The sequence below is a fragment of the Choloepus didactylus genome, chromosome 17 (assembly GCF_015220235.1).
Source record: "Choloepus didactylus isolate mChoDid1 chromosome 17, mChoDid1.pri, whole genome shotgun sequence".
Classification (NCBI taxonomy): domain Eukaryota; kingdom Metazoa; phylum Chordata; class Mammalia; order Pilosa; family Megalonychidae; genus Choloepus; species Choloepus didactylus.
In genome coordinates, this window is record NC_051323.1 from 4920188 (window position 1) to 4930446 (window position 10259).

Here is a 10259-nt window from a genome sequence, read left to right on the forward strand (position 1 = left end):
CGCTGGGCTATACCCCCAACTCCAGCCCTGCAAGCCAGCCCCCACTGAGCTGGCCCAGCCAACTCACAGACTTGTGAGAAATAATCAATGTTTGCCCTTTTAAGCTATAAATTGTTGGGTCACTTATTATGCAACAAAAGCTAACTCGTGCACTACCTGATATTGGGGAGTTTCTTAGTTTCTGAGTCTCTGTTTTCTCATCTATAACATGGAGATAATACAATCACCCTTGGAGGGCTATTCTGAGGATTAAATGAGAAAATACATATGAAGTGCCTGGCACGGTGTAAACACCCAACACATATAACACATATGCAATAAAAACAGGCAACTTCTGCCAGCCGGAATGGGGCAGCCTCAGGCTGGGTCCCAGGGCTTTAGTACTTTGTGAGTTGTCCTGGTAACCTGGAATGCCCCAGGGGAAGCATCCAAGAGCCCTGGAAGGATAGGGCAACTGAGGCTGAGAGACCCAGGTCCCAGCACTGATGGTTAGGGAATGCAGCCACTTCCTAGTCCAGGCTCCTCCCCGACCCCCTTCAATTCCCCTTCCCCTGTGTCTCCCCCCACAATTCTTGGGCACAGCAGTGACTCAGTTGACTCCTCAAGGAGCAAACATCTATGGACCTGTGTGGACAAGAAATGACCCAGAGTACATTGCAACCCCTCCCAGGCAGGATGGATTTCCAAAAGTATCCCCGGTGCCTGCAGTCACAGCGGATGCTGACTGGGCCCTGGCAGGTCACAGAACTCTCGCCCCACCCCACTGTAAAGGGAATCACCCTTACTCTACTTTACATGGAAGAAAGCTGAGGCTCAAAGAGATTAAGTAACTTGTCCAGGACACACTGGCACCCAGGCAAGTCTGCTAGAAGGGTCTGAGGTTTGGGCCCCACCCCTCTGGGGGCAGTGGTGAGTCAGGGATGGTCAGACAGGTGCTGTCTGCACCCCAGGGTTCTTTGAGGCTTCCTGAGAGGGCCAAGGGTGAGGGAAACGGATGTCACAGGCCTTGAAGGGTGGGAGCAGACCTGGGGGGCCATCAAAGGCCTTGGTCTGACAGCAAAGGGGGTAAGAGGGATGGGGGGCGGGGTTGCACTGGGTGGTCTCAAAGGCCATCTCCAATGGGGAGAATGGTTGCCGAGGAGCCAAGCAGCAGGCCCTTCCACACAGGAGACCACATTTCTGCATCTAGAGGGGCCTGGGCCCAGCCACCAGGAGCTCCTCCACCCTCCCTCCCCAAGTCACCACATGTCAAGACTGAGCACAGACGACCTCAAGTCTGGGGACCACTTGGTGCTCCGTCTTCCCTCCCAGACTGAGGCCACCGTGCCCTCTGCCACTAATTCCTATCAGCAACCCCCCTCCCCACATATTTTCTTCAGGTGAGCTCTGGCCACTCTGCCCGAAACAGCTTCCTTCCCCACTCTTACTATCACCCAACTCCGAATTTCCTTCCATTCTGGGGAAAATGTTTTTAGCCCCATTGGGTTCCTAACCAAACCAGCTTCCCCAAATAGAATACAGTTCTGGGAGCAGGAACAGAAAAGTGATGGGGAAATGAAGAGGAAAACAAGAATGTCTGCAGAAGAGCTTAGTATTTTCAAAATAGTGTCCAAATAGGAAGGTCAGTGAGATTGGGCAGAGGTACGTTTTCCCACCATGAAATGCAAGAGAAGGGGGATCTGGCAAGAGGGTGCGAGGCTGCCTTGCTTCTGGGCTTGCCGGCTAAGATCCAGAGCTGTACCTGTTCTTGCAACTTGACTTTCTCTAAGGTCTTAGATGGGTTTTCAGCCTTAGGAGATGACATGGACTCTTGCTTCTTCCTTCTCCACGGGTCAGGTACTGCAGTCCTTCCAGGAACGGTGGACCTCCTGGTGGGGGGGTTGTCTTTGGTCTCAAATGTAGACCCACTAGGTCTATTTTTCTTGCTTTTGCTTTTGGTCCTCTACTGATCTGTCTTGCTTCATGGCTCTTGAGCTCTTCCTGTGATTTCTTTAACATACTTTGCTTTTGACTTCTTTGTTCCCCTGGAAGGATCCTTCCTTCAACCACTTGGATGTTCTCGGTGACTTTCAGTGTCCTCTGGCTGGTGAAACGGGGTGAAGTGTTCCTTTGTCCTTGACCTTGCTCAGTAAAGTAAGATCAAAGAGGCTCGGTATACATTCCGGGTTTGCAGTAGCTCCCGTGGAAATGCCTGTGGATGTCGGACTTTCCAGAGAACACTGGCCGCGTGGCCCTCCAATCCACAGCAGTGCTGACCAGGCCAGAGAGAGGACACCCCAGTGACCCAGTGGGACATCAGAACCAGAAACGTCATTGTGTTTCAACTTCCACCCAGGTAAGCAGGTTGGTCACACAGTGAACAAAATTAAAAGGCATTCCGATGAGGCAAAGACTGTGTTTTACCATTAGAAGGAAAAGGATTCAGCTCCCTTGAGCTGACAACTAACGCAGGAAAGATGAGCTTCATATGGGAATGGAGAACATGACCCGACCATGCGGCTGCAAAATCTTACCATGGTCGTCAGTTACTCCCCTAGCACCACTGCAGACGAGCTGACAGAGCAGGCTCCCATCAGTCTCTGCTTCCAAAACCCACGTAGCATTTTGTCCTCCAAGAGGACATATCATATTAAACTGTTAAGGACAGATATTACACTTGATCTTGGATAGAAGCAATAAATCACTTTCCAAATTAAAAAGGTTTCCCCATAGGTAAAATAAAATTCCATTGCAAAAGCTTATTGACTCTCAAGGGTTCAAGGGCACAATCGTTGCTAAAGGTGAGGTGCTTTTGAGTCTTTCTTCCACTGTGGCTTGTATCATCTTTGGGTACATTATGGCAAAATTGAAGGTAGGTGGGGAAAACCCTGAACTGCCCCCTTCTATGGTAGAAGTTGTAGGCTTGCAGAAAAATCATGCAGAAAGTAGACTTCCCATATATTGCCCCTGTACAGACACAGTTCTCCCTATTTTGAATTGCCCTTTGAGGACAGAGCAATCTGTCGAGAAAAATCGAATTGTGTCATTCTTTTTCAAAAGAGAAATTGCTTAGCAAACTCATTTTACCTTATCTGTTACAATCCAAGACAAGGACGTTTTATACCCTGGTACCCCTTAAAAGAGATGCTGAAATGGGAAGTATGCAATTGTTGTTCTCTTTCAGGGATGAGCGAGGCTAAGCAAGCAAGGGCTTTACTTAGTTATTTTGACTTTCAACCTCCCAGGAAGTGCATGAATCTGTAGACCGAAAGGCAGCTGAGGAGCAAAAGAGGGCTGAAAAACTAATGCCTAAGGTAAGTGAGGAAGTGACATCTTTGGCTTGTAAAGTATCCACCCCAGGGTTTATTTGGGGCCTGGAAGAGCCTTTGGGAGCAGGGCTTGTCCTGTCACAGCCAGAATCCCTTCCTTACAGGCTTCAGCATCCAAATCTCAGCCCTCAGTGATTTCTGAGGGCTCCCCTGCTTTCACTTCACCCCGATATGCTGCAACCAACCAGAGAGCTTGTAGACCAGCAGGGAGAATAGCCAGTGCATTACAGGGCGGGCGAGCGGGGTGAGGGCAGGCACTGGCCGCAGAACCAGAAGACAGGTCGAGCCTCTGCTTTCATGCCCATTTATTGCAGGCGGCTGAGGGCAGGTCACTTCATCTCTTCGAACCTTAATTTTCTTCACCATTAATATGGGGTGAAAAAAAATCTCACCTCAGGAGAATAAATGTGCCAGAACCATGCTATAAATGGTAATGGAATCAGAGTATCAAATAACTAGAGCAAAACATTGGGGAGACCATGAGAAAGGGTGACCCTTGGTGTCAGGGAGCTTAGGAGAAGGGGCCACCTCATGTTGAGCTCCAGCAGTGATCACCCAAAGGCTGGGGGGCTCCTTGGTGGGGCCAGGTGGGAGCCTCAGTCCTTGGCCTCATTTTATTTCTCCCACCTTATCTTCCTTTCTCCCAAATTTCTTCACATTTTAAAAAATTCTTTTAATAAAGTCCTTATCTTTGTAAGCAGCCTCAGAGCTTCTTGAAACAAAACCTGACGTAAGTGAACCCACAAATTTGACAGGCATCACCTGTGGCGTCGGATCCAGCGCTGAAAACTTCTGGGTTTTTGTGAGTCTGTTCCTAGGAGAGGGTTGGTGGACAAAATCTGTCTCCAGGGAACACAAAAGAATAAAAAATATTCAAGTAAATAAAGCCATGAACCATGTCCATGTATTGGGAAACACGGGATTGTGAAGATATCAGTCCGCTTCAGACTGACCTATAGAGTCAGTGCAATCCCAAGCAAAATCTCAAGGTTATTGGCAATTGATAACCAAATTAAAAATGTATATTGAAAAAAAAATGCCAAGAAGAAGCAAGGCATGCTTGAGTAAGGAAAACAAAGGGAGAGGACTTGCTTTAGCAGATAGAAAGACATTATAAAACCACATTAATTAGAAGTGGTATTGGTTCCACAATAAACAGGAGGACAGAGAGCCAGAAGCAGAACCTTGAATTCACAGACATTTGATTTGTAACAAAGGAGGCAGAGCAGAGCAGTGAGGAAGACAGACTTTGCAATAAATAGACTCAGAAAATATGGTATCTCTATGAGAAAAAAATGAAATTGAACACCTACTTCACAGCTTGTATAAGAAACCAATTCCTGTTGAATCATCAAAAGACACAGCCAAGACAATGAAAATACAAGGCAAGGAGTGGGAGAAGATCTCGGCAACACACAGAGCCAGCTCATTTGCAGAATATAGAAAAAAAATGCCAACTACCTAACAGAAAGATGTTCAAGAGACCTCGAACAGCACTTCACAAAAGAGAAAACCCAAATGCTGAAGAGATACAAGGAAAGGTAAACAGAGAAATGTCCATTAGAATCACAGCTGGACTCAGGAGTGAAGGTCTAATAATCCGGGTATTGGGAGGAATGTGATGCACTCAAAACACTGCTGGGGGAGGATCTGAAATGGTAGAACCTCTTTGGGAAAACATGTGGCTTTACTGGGCCTGGTAAAGCTGAATATACAAGGCAGAGTGGCACAGCAATTCCACTCCTGGGCAAACACTTCAGAAACGCAGCCTTATATAAAATCAGGAGATGTACACAAGAATATGCATGTCAGTGTTGTTTAAAATGGCCCCAGACTAGAAATGATCACAATACCCACCAGCGGAGAAACAGCCTGTGTGGGGGTGGGGGGGGGTGTATATATTCACAGAATGGAATACAAATGCCATACAGCCATGAAAAATGAGCACATGGTGGCAAAACTCACAAGCACATTAAACAAGAGAAGCCTGACTTGGAGTGCACACTGTATGACTCCATTCATATAAAGTTCAAACAAATTTTTAAGAAAAGAACAGAAAAACAAAATTATTTTTCAAGATCATACAGAAGACCTAGAGATGAGGTTCCCACAAAAGTCAGGCTCGTTCAACTCAGTAGGTGAACTCGCTGCCCTCCCCCCTACGTGGGACCCGACTCCCAGGGGTGTAAATCTCCCTGGCAATGTAGGATGTGACTCCCGGGGATGAATCTGGACCCAGCATCGTGGGATTGAGAACGTCTTTTTGATCAAAAGCGGGATGCGAAATGAAACGGAATAAAGTTTCAATGGCTGAGAGATTTCAAATGGAGTCGAGAGGTCACTCTAGTGGACATTCTTATGCACTATGTAGGTATCCCTGTTTTTGTTTTAATGTATTGGAATAGCTAGAAGTAAACACCTGAAACTATCAAAATCCAACCCAGTAACCTTGACTCTTGAAGACAATTGTGTAACTATGTAGCTTACAAGGGGTGACAGTGTGATTGTGAAAACCTTGTGGCTCACGCTCCCTTTATCCAATATATGGATGGACGAGTAGAAAAATGGGGAAAAAACCTAAATGAAAAATAGGGTGGGGGGGGTGTTTAGCGTGTTCTTTTTTACTTTTATTTTTTATTCTTACTTTTATTCTTTCTTGTGTAAGGAAAATGTTCAAAAATAGATTGGGATGATGAATGGACAACTATATGATGGCACTGTGAACAGCTGACTGTACACCATGGATGACTGTATGTTGTGTGAATATATCTCAATAAAACTGAATTTAATTTTTTAAAAAAGTCAGTCTCGTTGGGGAGAAGGGGGCAGTTAGGATCAGGAGAGGAAAGGAAAAGTGCTTCCGGGGTGAGTCATGTTGTACTTATTGAGCTGAATGGTGTTCTGGGGGACATCTCCCTTGTGATAAATCACAGCCCTAGATTTCCATTTTGTGCACATTTCTGCATGCATGCTGTAGTTCACAGTTTTAGAGTTGTGTGTTTAATTTTTTTTCAAAATTAACTCTCCAGACAGGGTGCATAGTGTTGATTGGTTGTAGACTGAGTTCCAAGGCAACAGAGCTGGGCGTTCTGGAGAGTACGTGATTGGATTTGTTTCCCCTGCGAGCCTGGAGCTGTGGGATGAGGAGGTGAGACAATGGAAGGGGCGTGGCTTCCTGTGGTCTGCAAGATAAATCCAAGCATCCAGGAAGAAAGGATTCTTCTCCAGGATTTCAGAGTAAAACTTCTGCCCAGCACCAGGGCTCCTTACCTCCTCTGGTGATTCCAACCAGGCCCCCTTGGACTTGTGCTCTCTGTGGGGCCCTCAGGACCTACACAACCCCAAAGACTCGTAGACTTGAGGTGCGGGTTCCATCTGTGTGTGGCCATTTATTTCAGTAAGCTAGTGCCTTGGTGGTGATTTCAGGTAAGAGGTGAACGAAGCGTGTTTCTCTTTTGTGCTAATGTTTGGGGACATTTGGAGTGCTAGTTGGGAGGGAGGATGGCTGAGCTGCTGACAGGAGGAGGCTGGGTGGGGGAAGCACAGCTGAGGCAGGAGGCGCTCCATGAGTTTGGGATTCCTGGGGACTGAACACGCAGAGGTGAGATGTTGAGAGAGGCCAGGGTATTGCTTCACTCATTCGTTCGGCCGGTATTTATGAAGCATCTACTGTACGCCAAGCACGATTTGATATGATGAAGTAACAGCAGTGAATAAGGAAGCCCTGCTCCTGAACTGCTTCCATTCAAGTGCGGTAGGACAGAAAACAGACCAAATTTAAAAGTTAGATAGTGTGTTATATCCTTGCTACTTAAGAGCATGGCCCTTGGACCAGCAGCCAGGGCATCACTTGGGAGTTCTTTAGAAATGCAGAGTTTCACGTCCCACCCCAGACCCACTGAATCCGAATCTGCATTTCAGCAATAGCCCAGATGATTCCTGCATAAGAAGGACTTGTTAAGTAAGTACCATGGAGAAAAGTAAAGCAGGGAAGGGGCACAGAGGGTGCCAGTGGTTGGACGGGGGGTTTCGAAAATCTGAGGTGACATTCCAACAAAGATGGAGCAGGGTTAAGTCCTAGTGGGGATAAGCAGGTGAAGAGCTTTCCAGGTTTAGGAGAGGAGGAATGCAGAGGCCCTGAGGCCAGGGTGTGGCATCCTGTCCCCGGAAGCCAGGGTGTTGGAAGGAAGGAGTAAGGGAAGAAGGTTATAAGAGAGAAATCAGACCTCAGGACAAGGACAGACCAATAGTGTCTTTGGGATTGGTGGGATTTGGGCTTTCTTCTCAGTGAGGGATGAAACCAAGGAGTGGCTGTATCTGGGATTGCATTCCATTGAAGGGATTATTTGGGTTGTTGTTGGAAATCATCTCAGAGAAAGGAGGTAGGAAGCCAATGGTTGGGCAAGAGCCCTGACCCAGCAGAGGGGGTGGCCTGGCCCGGGGGGAGGGGGGGGCAGCTATTCCAGTGAAGAGAGGTGCTGTGACTGCACATGCATTTTGAAAGAAGTGCCAGCAGGATTTTTGGTGGCCTTGCACACAAGGTACGAGAAAAGCAGGAAAGTCAGATGTTTTCAAGAAAAGCGAGCCCCCTTCTCAGAGGAGAGTAGACCGGGGCCTCTGGAGTCAAGAAAGAGAGCCCTAAGCAGAAGGAAATTCCTTAGAGAACTTGGTTTCTAACTGGATGTTATTTGCAAATTTTGCTTTTTACTTTCTAGCATGCCCATGTTCGTCTTAACATAGAGCATCCCAGCCAAGAAAGCAAAGCCAAGCAGGGCATGAGATGGGGCTGATAGGCAGGGAGCTGACAACCTAGCGGACAAATGGAGAAAAGGTGGGAGTTTAGGGTTGGGGCGCTGGGAGCCCAAGCCAAGGTCCTGTGGCCAGGGAGACAAATGGCTTTTAGAGAGGGGATGAAAAAAAATAGGAGTGGGGGGACAGTTGTGGCTGGCACTTGGAAATGGTAGAGTGGCCTGGAGACTTTATGGAGGGTAGATCTTTGAGTCATGGCTGGAGGAGACCGAATCAGGTTGATTTTTAAAAGTTCCCTCTGCCTGCCTCCTGGAGAAGGTCGAAGTGGGCGAAGGAGGACGACCAAGGAGCTCACCAGTATTGCAGGGAGAGATGCCGGCGGCAGCCAGGGCGGAGGGCGTGGGTAAATTCCAGGGAGGGTGCACACGTTTTCTGTCTGTATCTGAGCCCAGTTTAGGCAGGGCTTTGAGACAGGAAACAAAGAAGCTGGAAGTCGCTCTGTCCATCCCCACCCCAGGGTCCCGCCCACTTTCCCTGGGTCCCGCCCCCTCCCAAGGACACGCCCCGGACAGCTCCCTGCCCTCCCGCCTTCTCCTTATCAGCCCTGGTGGGCGCGCTGTTTTGCAAACTGGAGTTTTGCTTTCTCTTTGGCTGTCACACCCGCGTGTGAGCTCCCCCAGAGCAGAGAATGTGTCTTTTTAGTTCACAAAATGGACCCAAAGTCCAGCACAGCCCCGCTGCACCCCGCGGCCCACAGGAGTGTCCTGGAGGGAGGGTGGGTGCGCCCTGGCTTGGCTCACTGGCACCCTCCTCTCCACCGGCCCGGTCAACATGGGTGGTTTTCGTTTTCTTTAGTTGCTTGATGCTCTTTTCTTGTTTTCTTATTTTTATTACCCAAGAAAGGGGGCACATATGAGGATCTCTTAGGCTGGGCACCCCTGGGCTCTTAGCTGCTGATCTGTCCTGGCACATCCCTTCCCTGTCCCCATTGTCACTTTAGCCCAGAGGCCACTGTAAAGTTCTACTTCACCTACCAGAATCCAGAGTTAATGTAAAACCCCCACAAACACTAAATCTCTCATCTGGTCCCTAGGATCTCACCTCAGCCTCTTTTCCATTGGAGAAGGGGGAGGTCCCCTCCTGACCAGTGAGGGTCTTAGGGGCAGGGGGGCCAGGCCTTCCAAGGAGCAGGGCCTCGGCCCTGTATACCCTCAGCAGGCGGCCCAGCGCCCAAGGTGCATGGAAAACCGTCCGCTGCTGCTTCACTGGCCAGCACCAGAAACTAGAAACAACTTAAATTTGCAGATCAGGCTTAATGAAAAATCATGACCCACGCCCGCTGTGACTCTCCAAGCAGATGCACTATGCAGTGACAGAAAACGGCAGTGAGCACATTGTTTGGGAAGAAACCCGAATGGCAAACCGTATGTAGAATGCAACCTCACACTCATGGCCCTTTATGGTTCAGACAAAAACCTGCAGTGATAGACCCAAGACTGTCAGCCCATAGTCATCTCTAGCGGGTGGGAATAGGAGATTTGACTTTGCAATCTATACTGCTGCTGTGATTGGTTTCTTATTAGTACAAACAGGAATCCCCCATACCAATACCTCATCCACCCATCAGTCTGAACCTGGGAATGCTCTTCATCTTACCCGTCTCTTTGATTAAATGGAAAAGGAACAGACAATTAATCAAGTAAACTGGAGACGAGTTCTCAGACTAGACTCCCCATAGCAGCCTTTTATAGCTACCAGCCACTGGTCACTTGCTGTGCACCCAGCACTGTGTTCTAAGTCCTTCATTTGCAATCCATCTTTTAATCCTCCCACCACCTACAAGGTCAGTTCTGAAACTGGAGATGAAAGGCATCCTGAGACAGGGAGAGTGGTTACACAGGCAAGCCGGGTTCAAATCCTGGCTCCTCCACTTTCTGGCTGGGTGACCCGAAGCAAGTTACTTAAACTCTCCATAAGAGTTTCTTTGTTTGTAAAAAAGGAATAAAAATAGTTCCAGATTTTAACACAATAAATAGCACCATAAATGCCAGTTCCTTTAAGTTCTCCCTCTGTTTTTTCACACTGGCCACATATGTGTGTATGTATATATATATATTTTAGTGACCTGGGAGAATACTTGATGATCTGATTTTATAGAAATTCTAAATGATTTTAGTCTAATTAAGTTGCTTGATGTTATCT

General features: G+C 47.8%; 1 non-coding gene and 1 pseudogene across 1 annotated transcript; one reads left to right on the forward strand and one right to left on the reverse strand.

Moving 5' to 3' along the window:
- Positions 1–1702: 1702 nt before the first annotated feature.
- On the forward strand, positions 1703–1870 carry LOC119512987 (annotated as a pseudogene).
- A 622-nt stretch (positions 1871–2492) lies between these two features.
- On the reverse strand, positions 2493–2677 carry LOC119512985. Its single transcript, XR_005212500.1, has one exon. It is a non-coding gene; the product is annotated as a U2 spliceosomal RNA (small nuclear RNA).
- Positions 2678–10259: the final 7582 nt, after the last annotated feature.